Here is an 18,419-nt window from a genome sequence, read left to right as displayed (position 1 = left end):
AAAAAATAAAAAATTGTCAGGATATATTTCCAGTGTGAAACAAATAGAAATGAAAGACAAAGGCCGTCGGTCTGTCACAGCGATCCCTGGTCTTTGTAAATCGTCTCTTTTGCGTGAGAAAATTGCCCATTTTACGCTTATCTGCTTCCTCTGAGTACAGCTAAAAGTGGCGCGCTAACACGGTCGATAGCACATCAACCCACACAGTCCGTCACCACACGCTGTAACCCCGGGATTCTGGACCTTATGTGAGGGATAGCGTTGAGTTGTATTCCCCCCACCACTTTGTTGGCTGTTGTGGAGAAGCTGGAATTGAGTTGATGTGGATTTTATCAATGTTTTTCCATTTTTATGACATTTTTGTGGGCGAGAGGCACTTATTTTCGGCCCAGTTTATAATGCAAATAAAATTGGGGCCTATTTCATTAACGCTATTTAATTTTTTTGAAAATTTATGAAAAAATATGGGATATCTATTCTTTTTTTAGCATTTATATATTGTTATGATATTTACATTGTGTTAACTGACGCGTTAGACTTAATTAAAAATAATATTATATAATTATTTACTGACTATTTACCTTATTCATTTTTTCTAATTATTCTCTAATTATTCAATGAAAATGTAAAGGATTTTTATAGCATCGTAACGTTACATAATTGGTTGTTTTTTTTAGTGTTATGTGATGCGTTGTGTAGTATTGAAATGATCAAAGGTGTGTGTGTGTGTGTGTGTGTGCGACCCTCAAGCATTCACTTCCCTAAATTGTAAAATCAGATACCAATTCGCATCTGGGTAAACAGTTGGTGCCATGGGATCAAACCAACGATCTTTAGCACAAAAAACGAGTACTGTGTCCACTTGGCCACTGCACCTCTAATACCAGCTTAATACTGTACCTTTAGTTTTACTCGATAATAACACAGTGACTTTAACAACGACAGCTGTTACAAGAACACTGTAACTTTAATAATACAGTCTGGCATTCCTGTAATTGTATTAGATTAGGAAGACCCGGATATAATAATAATACTGTTACTTTACTGATATTGGAATTAAAAACGGGTTATGTAAATGATCTTCCATTTACAGGTTGTGGTGGGTAGTTACGATTAAGTATTTGTAGGTCACCTGAAGATTAGCCCCTCTAAGTTAGGTTAGGTTAGGTTACGTTAGGTTGAATCAAAAGCAGAGTAGATTATGATAGCATCAACTCCAGTACACCTTAGCTCGGTCACCTGTTGTTACGTTAATTAAACCTGTCAAGAATAAACTGATGGGTCGTTCTACTCTGCTCTAAATAGATATATTCATAGTGAAGAATTAATACACGGTTTACGTAGTTATAACACAGCAAAGAGTTATTACACGTTGACTTAACGTTGTTATAACACAGCAAAGAGTTATTACACGTTGACTTAACGTTGTTATAACACAGCAAAGAGTTATTACACGTTGACTTAACGTTGTTATAACACAGCAAAGTTATTATAGAAAATACAGCACAGCAGAGTGCATCTCACTATCACAAAGTCCGCTCCTCTGAGAGATTATCGAGGCAGCTAGGCAGGACTAAGTGGTCACCAGCCTCCGTCAACACACACACACACAATGCAATCTTTCATCCGAGGAAACACTGTCTGTCTCTCTGTCTGTTTCTTCGTTTGTGTTGCTGTCACTTGTCGCTGTGATTCTCTCTCTCTCTCTCTCCTGGGGTGTAAGGGTCTCCAGACGCTTGCATGTTATATTCCCTTCCTTCCTTCCTTCTCCTTTCCTCCTCCTCTCCCTTCTCTCCCATTCCTTCTGAACTGGAGATGTGAAAACGCATCTGCCTTACTTGTTCCCTCGACCCTCGTAACTAGCTGTGATATCCCCACTAACTAGCTGCGTTCACCTAACTGACCAGCTGCATTATCTCCACTAACTAGCTGCGTCGTCTCCACTAACTACGTTCACTCGGCCGCAGCTAGAAGGAAGGAGGAGGCCGTAGGAGGCTTTGGAGACCGTGTCCTCCCCCTGCCTCTTCCTCCTCCCCCGTCCCTCCCCAGGCTGTGTACTATGCCTCCAAGGGCCTGTAGCGACCACTCCTAACTGATCTATCAATACCTTGGTTCTACCCCCCCCTCTGTCTCTGTCTCTCACTGTCTGTATGTCAGTCTTGCTGTTTGCCTGTCTGTCTACTCTCTGTCTCTCTGACGACCACTATTCTCCACTACCCTTCACCACTACCCTCCACCACTACCCTCCACCACTACCCTCCACCACTACCCTCCACCACTAGCCTCCACTAGCCTCCACTACCCTTCACCACTACCCTCCACCACTACCCTCCACTACCCTCCACCACTACCCTCCACTTCCCTCCACCACTACCCTCCACTTCCCTCCACTTGGTTGTTGATAAAGCGTCACCTAACTTGAGCGTATCTCTGTGAACGCGTTATACATTCAATTGTCCATCCAATTATACGCCCACAATTCAATCGTCTGGGTGGCCGTCCGCACTCACGCCCACCCTCTGATCCAGGGACGGGCGGTGGGCGGCCAGGAAGACGTACAGCTGATCCTCTCCCACCCACCCACCCACCCACCCAGATGGTTTTTCTCCTTCCTTCCTTTCTTTCTTTATTCATTCATTCATTCATTCCTCTCTCTCTCTCTCACTCCCTCTCTCTCACTCCCTCTCTCTCCATCATTCTGTTTCCTCCCTCCCCCCTTCCCTCCTCCCTTTCTTCATCACCCCCCCTCCCTTCCATCCTCCATCATTCTTCCCCTTTCCATCTCTCCCTCATCCCTTCCCTCTCTATTTTCCTTCACTTTTCTTACATCCCTCCCTTTCCCTCTCTCCTCCCTCCCTCTCTCCCTCCCTCACCTCACGTGTCAGGCATGGTAATGAGTCCCCGATTTAAAGTGGAACTAATTTATTCGCCGGCCAACACGACCTGGATGTAAGACTGTTGGCACATTTTTTACCTCTTGGGAGTCTCGAGATTGACACCATCTCTGCTTCAAGTGTTGGCAGTAATTTCCAACATCTGGTATGTAAGAAATTATGTTGAGTCTCTAATGCATTTTGGTTACTTTTGATCCATAACTTTTAAAGGGATAGATAGATAGATAGATAGACAAATGAATGAATAAAATATGTATAAAAAATAATTATTCAACAGGTAAACATGATGAAGGTTGATGTATAAGTTAATTAGTATAAGAATAAGGTAAAAAAAAATTAATAAATGAGAGAAATGAGAAAAATATACATAGATGAGATAGAAAGATGTGATTTAGGTGGATGAATAAATTAAATGTGACGTTAATGTATGAGTGAATGATGAAAAAAAATATAGAAGGGAATAGTGGTAAACAGGTGTGGATGTGGTGATAGTGATGATGGTAATAGTGATGATGATGGTGATAGTGGTGATAGTGATGATGGTGATAGTGATGATGATGGTGATAGTGGTGATAGTGATGATGGTGGTGAGAGTGATGATGGTGGTGAGAGTGATGATGGTGATAGTGTTGATGATGGTGATAGTGGTGATAGTGATGATGGTGATAGTGATGACGGTGATAGTGATGATGGTGGAGGCAGTAGTGAGTGATCCCTAGAAAGTAATGTTTTCTGGGCGGCTCCTCTGGTAATATGCGATGTGATCCTTCGGTGGAACGGGGAGGCACGTCTCACAGATACACCGCCACCACACTACCACCCTCCAACACTCCTACATTAAAATTCTCTCCCTCCAACCCTCCTCCTACCCCTCCCACCCATCTTCTCTCCTCTCCAACACCCCTCCTACCCTCCTACTCCCTCCTCTTACCCCTCTCCTACACCCCTCCTACACCTCTTCTACCCTATCTTACCCCCTCTACCCCTCACCTACCCCTCACCTACCCCCTCCACATCTTAACATTGCTACCAAAACGTATCTCACTGACTCATTAAAAAGTACTTTCTAAAAATAGGTAAATACTTTAAAATTAGAATTCGATTTATATTTTTTCGAGATTTTTGGTCTTTTATTAATAATATTTTTGACAGATTTGGAAATGTGTTAATTCTATGGCAGATTGTGTGTGTGTGTGTGTGTGTGTGTGTGTGTGTGTGTGTAATGATAATAAATAAAAATAAAATTAACGGTTTATTGAAAAGTTCTGCAGCCCGAAGGCTGAAAATATACCTTGGACATAAATGACTTATTACATACATTGGTGGTTTAACAAAAGCCTTCATTAGAGAAAGGTAAAGGAACATACAGTGAACATACAGATTAATGTAGGTGTTGAACAGCAAACTCGTAGTGTAGTAACTCCCCCCCCAGATGGTGTTAGGAGGGACCTCACGTGGTGTAGTAGTTCCCTCACATATGGTGTTAGGAGGGACTTGACGTGGTGCAGTAATTCCCTCACAGATGGTGTTATGAGGGACCTGACATGGTGTATTAATTCCCTCACAGATGGTGTTATATGAGTGAGGTGTGGTCCCAGGCCTTCCTATCGTAGACGGATTAACACATCGCTGGTTGTTGTTGGGTCTCACGGGCCGTTATCACTGGGTACCTGGGACCTCACTGTGTGAAGGTTAACTTGGGTACGACTGTTACTGTTTAGTGTTCTCAATGACTTAAGCACTGTTCACCACTGTGTGTGTGTGTGTGTGTGTGTGTGTGTGTGTGTGTGTGTGTGTGTGTGTGTTTAGTTCTGTAAAAAAAATATAAGGTTAAATTGAAGTACGTGACCTCTATCTCCTTTTGGTAATGGTGCGGTGGCTGAGTAGATAATGCACTCGTCTCCTATCCTAAAGGTCAATGGTTCGTGCTGTAAATAGATACCTAACATACGACTTGGGAAGTGAAGGGAGTCGAGTACAGTGTTGGCCAATGTGTTGTCTCTATATGTAATCCAATTCCACTTGTTCTCTCTCTTAATCCTATATCTACGTAACTTTGAAATTGCCTTGTAACATCGAGTAATTACCTTCTCCTCGCTGGTACAAATTACTACAAAACATTAGCGAGTTTGTGTTTTGTTTGCCTTGTGTTACTTCATAAATAATAATGATATATGGTGTTTAAAGCCTCCTGAAGGTACTGATCATGTTAATACCAGGGAGGAACAAGGTGGAGGGACCGCCAGCCGTCACGTACCGCCAGAAAACATCCAAATCTAATTAGTAGGTGGAAACATTTTTATGTGAGGCAGGTCAGAGTGAGGTGCTGCAGGCTGTGTGGTGCTGTGCCAGACTGTGTGGTGCTATGCCAGGCTGTGTGGTGCTATGTCAGGCTGTGTGGTGCTGTGCCAGACTGTGTGGTGCTATACCAGGCTGTGTGGTGCTATGTGGTGCTGTGTGGTGCTATGCCAGGATGTGTGGTGCTATGCCAGGCTGTGTGGTGCTATACCAGGCTGTGTGGTGCTATGCCAGGCTGTGTGGTGCTATGCCAGCTGTGTGGTGCTATGTGGTGCTGTGTGTGTGCCAGGCTGTGTGATGCTGTGGTGCTGTGTGGTGCTATGCCAGGCTGTGTGGTGCTATGCCAGGCTGTGTGATGCTATGCCAGGCTGTGTGTGGTGTACCAGGCTGTGTGGTGCTGTACCAGGCTGTGTGGTGCTGTGTGGTGCTGTACAAGGTTAGTGGTGCTGTGTGGTGCTGTACCAGGCTGTGTAGTGCTGCATAAACTACCAACAATAAACCTCATCTGGTCTAGTGAAAGTCACTCAATGTGTTCGCTGATGTAGTGATCAGAAATTCACTGAAGGGAAAAAATTACACTCCAACATTTATCATTATTATAGTCTAGTGTCTCAACCTGCTTCTACTGTAGTACACACTTAAAGACCTTAACTGCTGTCTAATAAACGAAGAGACCCCCACCACTCCCCAGCAATGTCACCACCACCCTAACACCACCACCCCGCCCCAACACCACCACCCCGCCCCAACACACCACCCCGCCCCAACCACCCCCCCAACACCACACCACTTCCTCAAACCACCACCCCGCCCAACACCTACCACCCCGCCCCAACACCACCACCCCCCCCAACCCCCTCTCCATCACCCACCACTCCACGCCCCAACCCCCCAACACCACCACTTCCTAACACCACCACCCTCCAACACCACTCCCTACTCCACCACCTCCAGGCCAGTGATATAAGCTACACTAGTTCATGTCCAAGGAAATACATAATATGAATACAGGTACACTCACTTGCAGTAAATAAATAAATGAATATAATTACACTACTGTTTCGTTTACCTGGGAATATATCAAGGTATCCTCCAAACTCTATACAGGTATATTCAAAGATAAATACCTAGACTTTGTTGAAATATCACAAATTTTCGTCCTTAAATCAATATTCTTGGGATATTTATTAAATTTATTGTGAAACTTGAAATTTAAATGTAACTTTTATTTTTTGTTTATTAATTTGTATATTTAACCCCTGTGTACGGTGTCCCTTCTGAGCTGAATAAAGTCACCTGGCGTTAACCAAAGAAATTACTTAAAGTTACGTCCCTGTAGAGAATTGGTTAATGCTTATATATACACGAACAACCTTTTAACCTTTTTTTTTAATTGAAACTATAAACACATAGTAATCGTTGTTTGTGTATTATTGTATGCTGTATTATTTACTGTATAATTTATCTATCACAGAATATTACCATCCACAAAGAAACTCACAAATACAATACCCAGACATATTCGGTACCTCCAGGGTGACGTCACAATGTAAACAACGCAAGTGGTAAACAAACATACGTCTCTCGAGGATAAAACTTCCACAATAAATCACAAACTGTAAACAAAACTAACACTTGTTTATACTATAGTTTGTTTTCTTTTCACAACGGCAACCATAAATAGTTATCTTAAGGGAAAAGGAAGGAAAATAACCTAAGGGGGATTTTTAGTGTTAAGTTCACCTGTTGTGTTATTAAGGTCACCTGTTAATTAAAGATGGTGAGGGAATTATCATATGGGTAGAGTGGTTGTGGTGGGTTGAGTGATCGTGGTGGGTAGGGTAGGGCTTGGTAGGCATGGTAGGGAGTGGTGGGCATGGTGAGGTTTGGTGGGCAGCGTACTAGAAATCAGGAAAGTAGCCAGATAGGGCGTGGTAGGCGTGGTGGGAGTAGTGGGCGTGGTGGCGCGTGGTGAGGCGTGGTGGGAGTTGTGGGAAGTGGTAGGGCGTGGTGGTGGGTGTGGTGGCGCGGTGGGGCATGGTGGGATGTGGTGGGACATGGTAGTGGAGCGTGGTGGGGCGTGGTGGGGCGTGGTGGGCGCGGGGGGCGTGGTGGTGGGCAGTAGAGTAACAGAAGCCGTTCACACACGTCATCCACACCTGCACACCTGAGGCTCCCAGGCTAATTAACTCCGGTGGCCAGGTAATTGAGCTGTCATCATTTCAAGAAAGAGAGTGAGAGAAAGAGTGCATAGGTGAGAGAGAGAGAGAGAGATTTATTATGAATTACTTAACGGATTATGTGTAGAGGAAAGTCCGTTATATCGAGGGTCCGTTAAATGTGACACCCTATCTAACGGATTATATGGAGAGAGAGAAGTCCGTTATATGGAGGTTTCACTGTATAGTTGTTTACCTCTTGAAAACTATAAACAACTCTACAAATAACAACACTTGACTTCCCTTTTATGAAAACTAACTTTACTCTGTTTACCTCCCTTCAAAGTCGTGATTTAGTGGAACCGAATATTCACAATCCTTTAAATTTCTGAAAATGTCTAAAAATTACAGTATAGTCTATTAGATATTCCTATAATAATCATATATAACTAAGATGTTATGTATTTATATAACTTGTGGAATATAAACAGACTTTATACCACTATCTTAAAATATAGTAATTATTGAGGGTTTTCGAGTAACAATATGACCCCGTGTTATCGATTATGACGATCTGGGAACTCTGTTGTGTGGCTCGATTTATAAAGGTGTTTGAAGGCTGGTTATTGTGTCTGTCTGTCTGTCTCGAGTACTCACACTGATAGTTTCCTCTGAACCTTGACACACAAACACAGAGACGATCAAAAGACCGATACATTATCATAACAACTATTCATGATGATTTGGCCAGAAATATTCAAGTAAGTTATTATTATTATTATTGTTATTATTATTGTTATTATTGTTATTATTATTATTATTATTTCGTTGCTTATTGGCGGACAAGATAGCACATTATTCAATATCAACATTGAAATATATACCATAGCAATGACACCATTTTCTTTAGTGTTTCATTTAAAGAAAACCTCTCTTTCTTTAGTAGTAACTAATAAAATAAATACTTGTTCAGTATCTCAAACCAAAGTGATATTAAGTCCTAATTTATGTAGATATTCTGTGTTATTAAAGAGATTAAGCGATTAGACCGTAATTATCTAATTTTTTTTTTAGTATACAGTAAATATTCTTGAAGACTCGTTTAAGGCAATGATACCTGATATTCATTCTCCCAAACACACTGAGTTAACATAGAAAACAGAGATACTAAATTACAGAGACTATCCTAAAATAACACCAAATCTTGATCTTGATAGATTTACGCAACCCTGTCATAATTTACTTTCCTTTATACCAAGAACATTCACACAATACCAGAACTCTCTGTGTTATTTTCCCCGTAAAGCTAAATGTTTTTTTTTTCACTTTGTTTACACTGTGAAACTAACCGTATATTGTGTTTACCTGCAACAAAATGATCAATGGACAACCTTGTGTTTACGGTTGACCTTCATGCTGTCGATTAAATGTTGTTTATTCATCATTGTTTATTTTGTTATGGTGTTATTGTTATTGTTCTTGTTGGAGGGTTATTAAAGGTGATGTGGGCTGCGTGTGTGTTAAGTCGTTTCGTGATCTTTAAACAAAAGTTAGTTGGGATAAAAGGAGATCTATTGAAAGGGTCACCGAATGAATGAATGAATGAATGAATAAATAAATAAATAAATGAATGAATGAATGAATGCACTATTGATATGACGTCAATAGAGAGAGGAGCCGTGTGGGGGTGTATATGACGTGGCTGACCAAGTTACCAAACGAGGCATAGAGGACCTGAATCATGCGGTCACCCTTTCAGCGTCGCCTACAGTAGTTCCCCTCCCTTCACGATGGCAGGGAATTTTAAGACTTACCAAAATGTTAAACTATGTAACTTTTCTTAATCACAGGTGACTTGAGGCAAAATTTACGTAATGTCTGAATGTTTTGTGTACATTGAATATTTCTGTTGATCTGAAGCATTACTGAAATAACCCCACTCCCCACCCCCTCCCACCTCCCCCTCCCACTGCAAACTCCTACATACAATCCCTGTACATATACATACAAACACGAATACATAATCTATACACATATACAAACACGAACACACACAACCCCCCCACCCCACAAACACAGAATCACCCACCCCCCGGTTCCCACACAAATAACTCCCCCCACACACATAACCCCCACCCCCCTCACCCACACACAGAAGCTTCTTAAACACTTTCTCGTCAACTATTAACCCGTAAAAAGTCACTTAATCTCACCTTGTACCTTCCTCTTCGTTACCAGGGCAGCCATCACATCCTCCCGTAACTTCACCCTGAAAAAATATTGTTCGATCAATTATTTTACGCTAAGGAGTTTTTTTTTATCATTTACTTCAGGAAAAAACTTGAATCAATTACGGCCGAAGCATTTTTTTTTTAGTTTGGAAATGTTTACGTAAGGGCATTGATTTTTTTTTTATCACGTGAAGATTAACCATTCCAGCTTATTTTACCTGTGAGTTCAATACCCCTAAGGCTACCTGGAGGGAATAGGTTAGGTTAGGTTAAGTTAGGTTAGGTTGGGTTTGGTTAGGTTAGGTTAGCGTTAGGGTGGTTAATCTGGGGAAATAAGCTGGCGTGTTAATCTTCAGGGGAGGTTAGATTAAATGATATTCAGTTATGTTAGGCTAGGTTAGGTTAGGTTATGTTAGATTAGCTTAGCTTAGCTTAGCTTAAGTTAGCGCTAATGTGGTTAATATTAAGATGAAATAACCTGGTGGTCTAAACTTCAGGTGACCCTAATATACTACGGTCAAACAAAGCCAAAAAATAAAACCCACTCTGAATAAGTAATATTTAATACGAATTATCCCCGTTGCTATTATGTAAACTACCAGCAAATGCTTATGTTTAATATACAAACTCTCGGAAAGTTTGGAATCAACTTTGGCTGCACGAGTAGTTTGTTGACTTTGCACTTGGGGCCTTGAATAAAACTGAACCCTGGAGATAAACTTTTGATCTCAGTAATTAAGAGGAAAACAGTTAATTGTTATGTGTGGTGATGGAGGAGGACTGACAACACTAACACATCCCTAAAACAGCTCCCTGACAACGTGACAACACACTAACAGCCCCCGGACAACGTGACAACACCCAAACAACTTCACAACAACAGTACACTAATACATCCGGGTCTTACTTCACGTCACGTAATAGTTCCATGAATGTGATAAAATAGTGACGGTACGTATACATCCGCCACACACACACACACACACTCACACACATACACACACACAGTCATCGTTAGTGTGGTCGTCAAGGTTTCCTATGTCATATTTTTCACGGCTTTTATTTACTAACAAGTCCAAAAAGACAGACAGACGGAAAGACAGATAAACAAACAAATAAACAGATGGATAGTTAGATAGACAAATATAGAAGACACGCTGAAATACAAAAGACAAGAATTATAGGAAAAAAACGCTAAACGGAAGATAGAGACAGAGAGACAGGAAGACAGTGAGACAGTCACGAGGAGACACAGCTGAACTATTACAGATCCTCTACTGAAAACTGTAAAAACGTGACTTTAAATACTGTAAATACTAGACACTTCAGAGATCACTTGAAGAATAGGCACCCCTAGCTTATTTAACCTAACCTAACCTAACCTAACCTAACCTAACCTAACCTAACCTAACCAAACTTCGTCGCGTTTACTCGGTTTTCCCTGAAATGCATCACTGACTCCGTCTCATCAGGAAAGAGTCACGGTGGGGGCCCAGACTACTCAGGTGACTAAATTACAGGTGTGTTCGGGGAAAATACCGTGAAAGCCATATAGTTGTAATAGGAAAGAACTTGATCAGGACTTCCGGATATATTGACGGATGTGTTGACGGATGGTTCGATGAATGGATTGCGGGTATTAACCTCTGTTTAACATCCGGTTAACCCATAGAGTGTTTTAAGTTAATTTTAATGTAAACTAACCTAACCTCACCTCACCTAACCTATTATAAACATCACGTAAAATATGATAGCTAGACCTTAAGAAAACGTTTAGGATTTATAACTAATACATTTTTTTTAATAACTAGATCCCTTGAGTATGATAAATCAACCCTCTTAGGCCTGATAACTTTCTAGAACATGATGTAAATCGTTTGGTAAATACATGAAACGTATACTATATCCTTTAGCCACAACCACCGGCAGGAAATTCCCATCATGATAGTAAAGAACGTTTACCTTGTTTTAGCCTTGTGGGATTTTTTTCTGTGAGTATGCTGTTGTAACTTCCGAGGGATCTTGGTTAAACTGTACACTCGAAGCCACTTACACCTGGTACAGTAACTGGTGCATTTTATGAGACGTGGCAACTCTGTGTTTGTTTATATCATATTAAAGCTCTCAGAATGGCCCTATGGAACCCCACAATAGTACACAGACTAAGCGCACCTTAACAGACTTGCCACATCTCACAAAACGCACCAGCCACCGTACTAGGTATTAATGCAAGCGTCTGTTAGATTGGTTCACTATATAGAAATATTTCCTACTTACATTAGGAAATGCGTCTCTCCTCACCACTTGAGAAGTTTCTACTCTTTGCTCCTATCTATTAAACATTACTGAAGTCGGGTCTTGATGGATTTTGTCTCCAATGTTTATCTCTAACTACCTGAGTTAATTAATTTTGTTTACCTGGTTGGCAAAATTAATCACCACAAGAACCAACCATGCTATCTCAATAAAACACGGATATCACAATAAACCACGCTACCACGTCGTCACAATGAATAAACCACAACGCCACGCCATCACAATAAATAAACCAAGCCACCTAAGTCGTCATCATCACAATAAACCACGCCGCTGTAGGTCGTAGTTGTCGTGGAAGCAGCATGACTCGGGCGAGAGGGCACAGCGAGGTCGCATATTAACACGACTAATTTCCATACAGAATAAGTAACCAACTTTGTCCTGACCTGACTTAAATGACTGACAGTGCATAAGATGTATGGCTGACAGTGCCTAAGATGTATGACTGACAGTCCCTAAGATGTATGGCTGACAGTGCCTCAGATGTATGGCTGACAATGCCTAAGATGTATGGCTGACAGTGCCTAAGATGTATGGCTGACAGTGCCTAAGATGTATGGCTGACAGTGCCTAAGATGTATGCTGACAGTGCCTAAGATGTATGGCTGACAGTGCCTAAGATGTATGCTGACAGTGCCTAAGATGTATGACTGACAGTGCCTAGATGTATGGCTGGTGCCTAAGATGTATGACTGACAGTGCCTATGGCTGACAGTGCCTAAGATGTAGATGTATGAGCTGACAGTGCCTATGGGCTGATGTATGGCTGACAGTGCCTAAGATGTATGGCTGACAGTGCCTAAGATGTATAATGACAGTGCCTAAGATGTATGGCTGACAGTGCCCTGACAGTGCCTAAGATGTATGACTGAGATGCCTCAGATGTATGGCTGACAGTGCCTAAGATGTATGGCTGACAGTGCCTAAGATGTATGGCTGACAGTGCCTAAGATGTATGGCTGACAGTGCCTAAGATGTATGGCTGACAGTGCCTAAGATGTATGGCTGACAGTGCCTAAGATGTATGGCTGACAGTGCCTAAGATGTATGGCTGACAGTGCCTAAGATGTATGGCTGACAGTGCCTAAGATGTATGACTGACAGTGTCTAAGATGTATGACTGACAGTGCCTTATATAAGAAAAAATAATCTAATTCACCTTTACCTTGTAACTCTCAGTAATTTCATTCCCCCGTCTGTCTGTCCAAGCTTCCGTCTATTATTGCCTCCTCCCGTCCATTTCCTTCCTTGAATATAAAGAAAAAAATAGTTTGTATTATAAGTATATGGACAAATATTCTAACACCTCTCAATAGGAGCTTTGCGTCATGTAATTAATTGAGAAAAATCACAAACATTGACTCCAGCAACAGATCAGAATAAAGTAAGCAAACCTGTCTAGTACTACCTGGCTGACCCCTAGCCTGATGAGTGTGATCAGTCAGTCGTATGCTACACCTGTGACTCAGAGATCTATACCTGCTCTACAGACTATGATAATCCCTTACACTCAGAACTGGATATACTGGGATTATTGAGGATTGTTAGAATTATCTACGAAGCGTGTAAAACAGACTTTTAGAATGGTCTTATTGTCTGGATATCAACAACAATCGTCAGAATAATTGGAGTCCTAATTACAGGTAGTTAATATTAGTATATAAACCAAATGTATAGTAAATCGTGTTGTCTTACCTTTCATTATCCTTTGGGGAATTTTGGGCAGGTGAGAAAATATTTTATGTGGTTGATATTTACGAGAGTTTGGATAACTTTTTGGCCTGAAGATACAGGTGACTGTGTTTACATCTGGTGACTTATTTACTGTATACCTGTACCCCCACCAGAGGCGCTGTTGTCGTGAGTGTTACCCGAGACCCAGCCGTGTGGAGTCATTAACACCTGTACCCCCACCAGAGGCGCTGTTGTCGTGAGTGTTACCCGAGACCCAGCCGTGTGGAGTCATTAACACCTGTACCCCCACAAGGGGCGCTGTTGTCGTGAGTGTTACCCGAGACCCAGCCGTGTGGAGTCATTAACACCTGTACCCCCACCAGAGGCGCTGTCGTGAGTGTTACCCGAGACCCAGCCGTGTGGAGTCATTAACACCTGTACCCCCACCAGAGGCGCTGTTGTCGTGAGTGTTGCAGGGCCCAGTTAGGGGGCGCTGTTGTCGTGAGTGTTGAGACCCAGCCGTGTGGAGTCATTAACACCTGTACCCCACCAGAGGCGCCGGTTGTCGTGAGTGTTACCCGAGACCCAGCCGTGTCAGTCAGTAACACCTGTACCCCACCAGAGGCGCTGTTGTCGTGAGTGTTGCAGAGACCCAGTGTGAGTCACACACCTGTACCCCCACCAGAGGCGCTGTTGTCGTGAGTGTTGCGAGACCCAGCCGTGAGTCATTAACACCTGTACCCCCCAGAGGCGCTGTTGTCGTGAGTGTTACCCCAGCCGTGTGGAGTCATAACACCTGTACCCCACCAGAGGCGCTGTTGTCGTGAGTGTTACCCGAGACAGCCGTGTGGAGTCATTAACACCTGTACCCCACAAGGGGCGCTGTTGTCGTGAGTGTTACCCGAGACCCAGCCGTGGAGTCATTAACACCTGTACCCCCCACCAGAGGCGCTGTTGTCGTGAGTGTTACCGAGACCCAGCCGTGTGGAGTCATTAACACCTGTACCCCCACCAGAGCGCTGTTGTCGTGAGTGTTCAGTTGGAGTCCACCTGTACCCCCACCAGAGGCGCTGTTGTCGTGAGTGTTACCCGAGACCCAGCCGTGTGGAGTCATTAACACCTGTACCCCCACCAGAGGCGCTGTTGTCGTGAGTGTTACCCGAGACCCAGCCGTGTGGAGTCATTAACACCTGTACCCCCACCAGAGGCGCTGTTGTCGTGAGTGTTACCCGAGACCCAGCCGTGTGGAGTCATTATACGAGTATACGATTGTTTGTGACTGCTTCTGTTGATGCTGCTGTTTTTCTTGTTATTGCCTGCTGCTGCTGCTGCTTCTTACTACTGCTGTGCTGCTGGTGCTGCTGCTACTGCTGTGCTGCTGCTGATGCTGTTTTTCTTGTTATTGCCTGCTGCTGCTGCTGCTTACTACTGCTGTGCTGCTGGTGCTGCCTACTACTGTTGTGCTGCTGCTGCTGATAATGATGCTGCTTTCTGCTGCTGCTGCCTACCACTGCTGTGCTACTGCCTGCTGCTGCCTACTACTACTGTGCTGCTGCTGCTGCTGCAATAAGACTCGCTTGCTGGGTAAAACAAGCCAGGTCAGCTTTAACTTGTTGCTGGCAGCTGCAGGCAGGGTGATGCGAGACTCACAGATGTGCATACTTGTGTGTGTGTGTGTGTGTGTGTATTTGTATAATTTTATTGGTATACTTATGTGTGTGTGTTAGTGTGTTTATATGTATATGTTTGTATATATACTCTGGTGTATAGGAGTGTTTTGGTGTGCGTGTTAGTAAATACACCCGCCTCTCAATATATACATGTACAGTACATATATCAACTAAATTATGTTTTTTTATATATGAGCGTATCACAAAGCGTATATAACTGGTGAAATAGATCCTAAAACCTTATAATTATGAAGTATAGTTTGTAGGTTATGTATCTAAGCTACTGTGCCGAGTAGCAACCCTATACATAAGCTACTGTGCCGAGTAGCAACCCTGTACATAAGCTACTGTGCCGAGTAGCAACCCTGTACATAAGCTACTGTGCCGAGTAGCATTTATATATATAAATGCTACTCGGCACAGTTGCTTATGTATTGGGTTGCTACTCGGCACAGTAGCTTAGATACATAACCTACATAGTTCTATATCGATATTTGGTTATTCATACAGGAATCATATGATGTATACGGATTCACTGCAATACGAACGGCTTTGTTTATACTCAAAATTTAATGGACGCTATTTCCTCTCCGTCTTCAACGCTCACGAACGCTAAGTGTTTTTTCTGATGTAATAATCCCACTCACTTGGCTGGATTCATAATTATCTCTGACAGCTTCTGAGATTATATGCATAGACTTGACAGCAAAAGAGTCTGTTTGTTTGTCTGGGTAAAATATCATAAGCAAGAGAGTAAAAGATGTTTTTTTTACTATTGAAAGGAATTCGCTAGACATTGGTTCGTCACTTCTTTTTTTCTTTCTTTTTTTCTTTCTTTCTTTCTTTCTTTCTTTCTTTCTTTCTTTCTTTCTTTCTTTCTTCCTTTCTTCCTCTTCCACGTTTCTCACCTTCTCCTCCTCATCTCCATATTTATCCTCTTTATTTTTCTCATTCCTTCTCAGCCTCTCTTCCTCCCTGTACCCTCATAGCCGATACCTCCTTCTTCCTCCTCCTACTAGCCGGATCCTCCTCGCCTCCTCCTCTTCCCCCTCGCCGGATCCTCCTTGTCTCCTCTTCCTAGCCGATTCCTCCTTCTCCTCCTCCTCCTAGCCAGGCCCTCCTTGCCTCTTCCTCCGCCTAGCTGATCCCTCCTTCCTCTTCCTCCTCCTCGCTTCCTCCTCCTCCTCCTAGCCAGACCCTCCTCGCCTCCTCCTGCTCCTCCTAGCCAGACCGTCCTCCTTCCTCTTCCTCCTCCTACCCTTCCTAACCAGACCCTCCTCTTCCTCCTCCTCCTCCTCCTAGCCAGACCCTCCTCGCCTCTTCACCCCTCCTCTTTCCCTTCCACTCTCCTCTGCCGTTCAAATAGCGTTGTTGACTCGGCTGTAATGTTGCTTGCTTTTGCCATTGTTGTTTATATCAATAATGCAGACGAAGCTCCTTTCTTCCTCAAGCCAATTATGTGTGTGTATGTTGTTTGCTCTCTGTCTACCGTCACTTTAAAGGGATTGTTTGCTTTCTCTGTTATTCTTGTTTTTTTGTTTGTTTTTGTCATTGACTTTCATAGCGACACACACACACACACACACACACACACACACACACACACACACACACACACACACACACACTGACCTAAATACCCCTAATACACCTACCTGAGTCTCACTCTCACATCAATCAAGGCAGCTTCTTCAGTCGATAAGAGCGTCTCAGATGCTCGTGGTGACCTCGTGAGACTTTATATCACAACAGAAACCTTATCATCATTTGTAGGGAGACTTTACACATTAATTGAACACTGTACATTACTTCAACAACATTGCCCTCACTTGGTTGATGTGTGAGATCTACCAAAAGGTGAGGATAATGTTGATTTTATACCACAAACATTCGTAACATTAACACCATCTGTAGAAAAATGTGTAATGTGTTGTGTATACATTTTTCTGAGTCACGGTGTATATATTATGTCTCAAACGTTTTAATGTGAGAGGAAAGTCAACTCATTTTAACGAATTTGGAAATATTTGTTAGTGAAATTACTGTTTTCAATTTCATAGCGATGGTATAAGGTGACAACAAAACTGATAGGCCTGACACTTGACACAGTATTAGGGATCTGCCACGCTCACCCCCCCCTCACACCCACTCATCCTTTCATCACTATATGTAACTTCCTGACAAAACCCACGACCCTTCAGGCGCTTGAGTCCTTAATGCATGAATCACGAAGGTAAGTATGAACTGCGTTGTCTCCCTGTTGGACGCTGTAAACACATTTGTGCTTCACCTTCCACAGGATACAAAGGGATGTCCAATAAACTAGCCCCCTCGCAGGACAAATCTTAAAATCTGAAACCTGATCCATTCGTACCTAACCTAACCTAGTCTATGTGGCCACCCAGTCTCTGTGTATAAACAGGTTATATTGCGTCTATTATTCATTATTCACTCTACTATTGTCACCTTCACTCTACTTCACTCTACTGTTTTGTCTTTCTTTACTCTTCACTCTCTGACCTATAGAATTCTCGGTATAATAACAAACATTATTTATCGTCGTTACGTCATATCCGTGTACTGAACGTTCCTGTTAGCTGGCCACCTCTTAAACCAACCAATCACACGTCTTCCTCAGAGGACAATACCGATGACGTCAAGCGAGGATTTAACAGTTGAGGTATGAGTCATTATATTTTTGTTTTGTGGGTCAGTACAGGAGTTTGAAGTAAATATTTTATTGTAGGTTTTTATATAGACAGTACAGGTATATAAACAATGTACATAGACAGTGCAGGTATACAAACACAGGTAGGTCAGACAGGTGTTCTGCATCAATGTGCTGCGCTTACCACTAACAACAACAACAACAGACGATCACATTCACAACACGTCCGTCCACCTTGAAGGGATCCGGTGTAGTGTTCCAACCTATTGTCGATTACGTATATATTGACATTAATATCTTAGGCATGTTTCCTCACCCCCTCCTCAACCCCTCCTCTCTCACCCTACGCCTCTCTTCTCTCCCTCCTTCATTATCCCTTCTCCTCCCTCCTTCATTAGTCCTTCTCCTCCCTCCTTCATTATTTCTTCTCCTCCCTCCTTCATTATCCCTTCTCCTCCCTTCTTCATTATCCCTTCTCCTCCATCCTTCATTATCCCTTCTCCTCCCTC

The sequence above is a fragment of the Homarus americanus genome, unplaced genomic scaffold (assembly GCF_018991925.1).
Source record: "Homarus americanus isolate GMGI-L3 unplaced genomic scaffold, GMGI_Hamer_2.0 scaffold41366, whole genome shotgun sequence".
NCBI lineage: Eukaryota > Metazoa > Arthropoda > Malacostraca > Decapoda > Nephropidae > Homarus > Homarus americanus.
The sequence above is the reverse complement of the archived record's forward strand: the minus strand, read 5'-3'. Positions refer to the sequence as shown.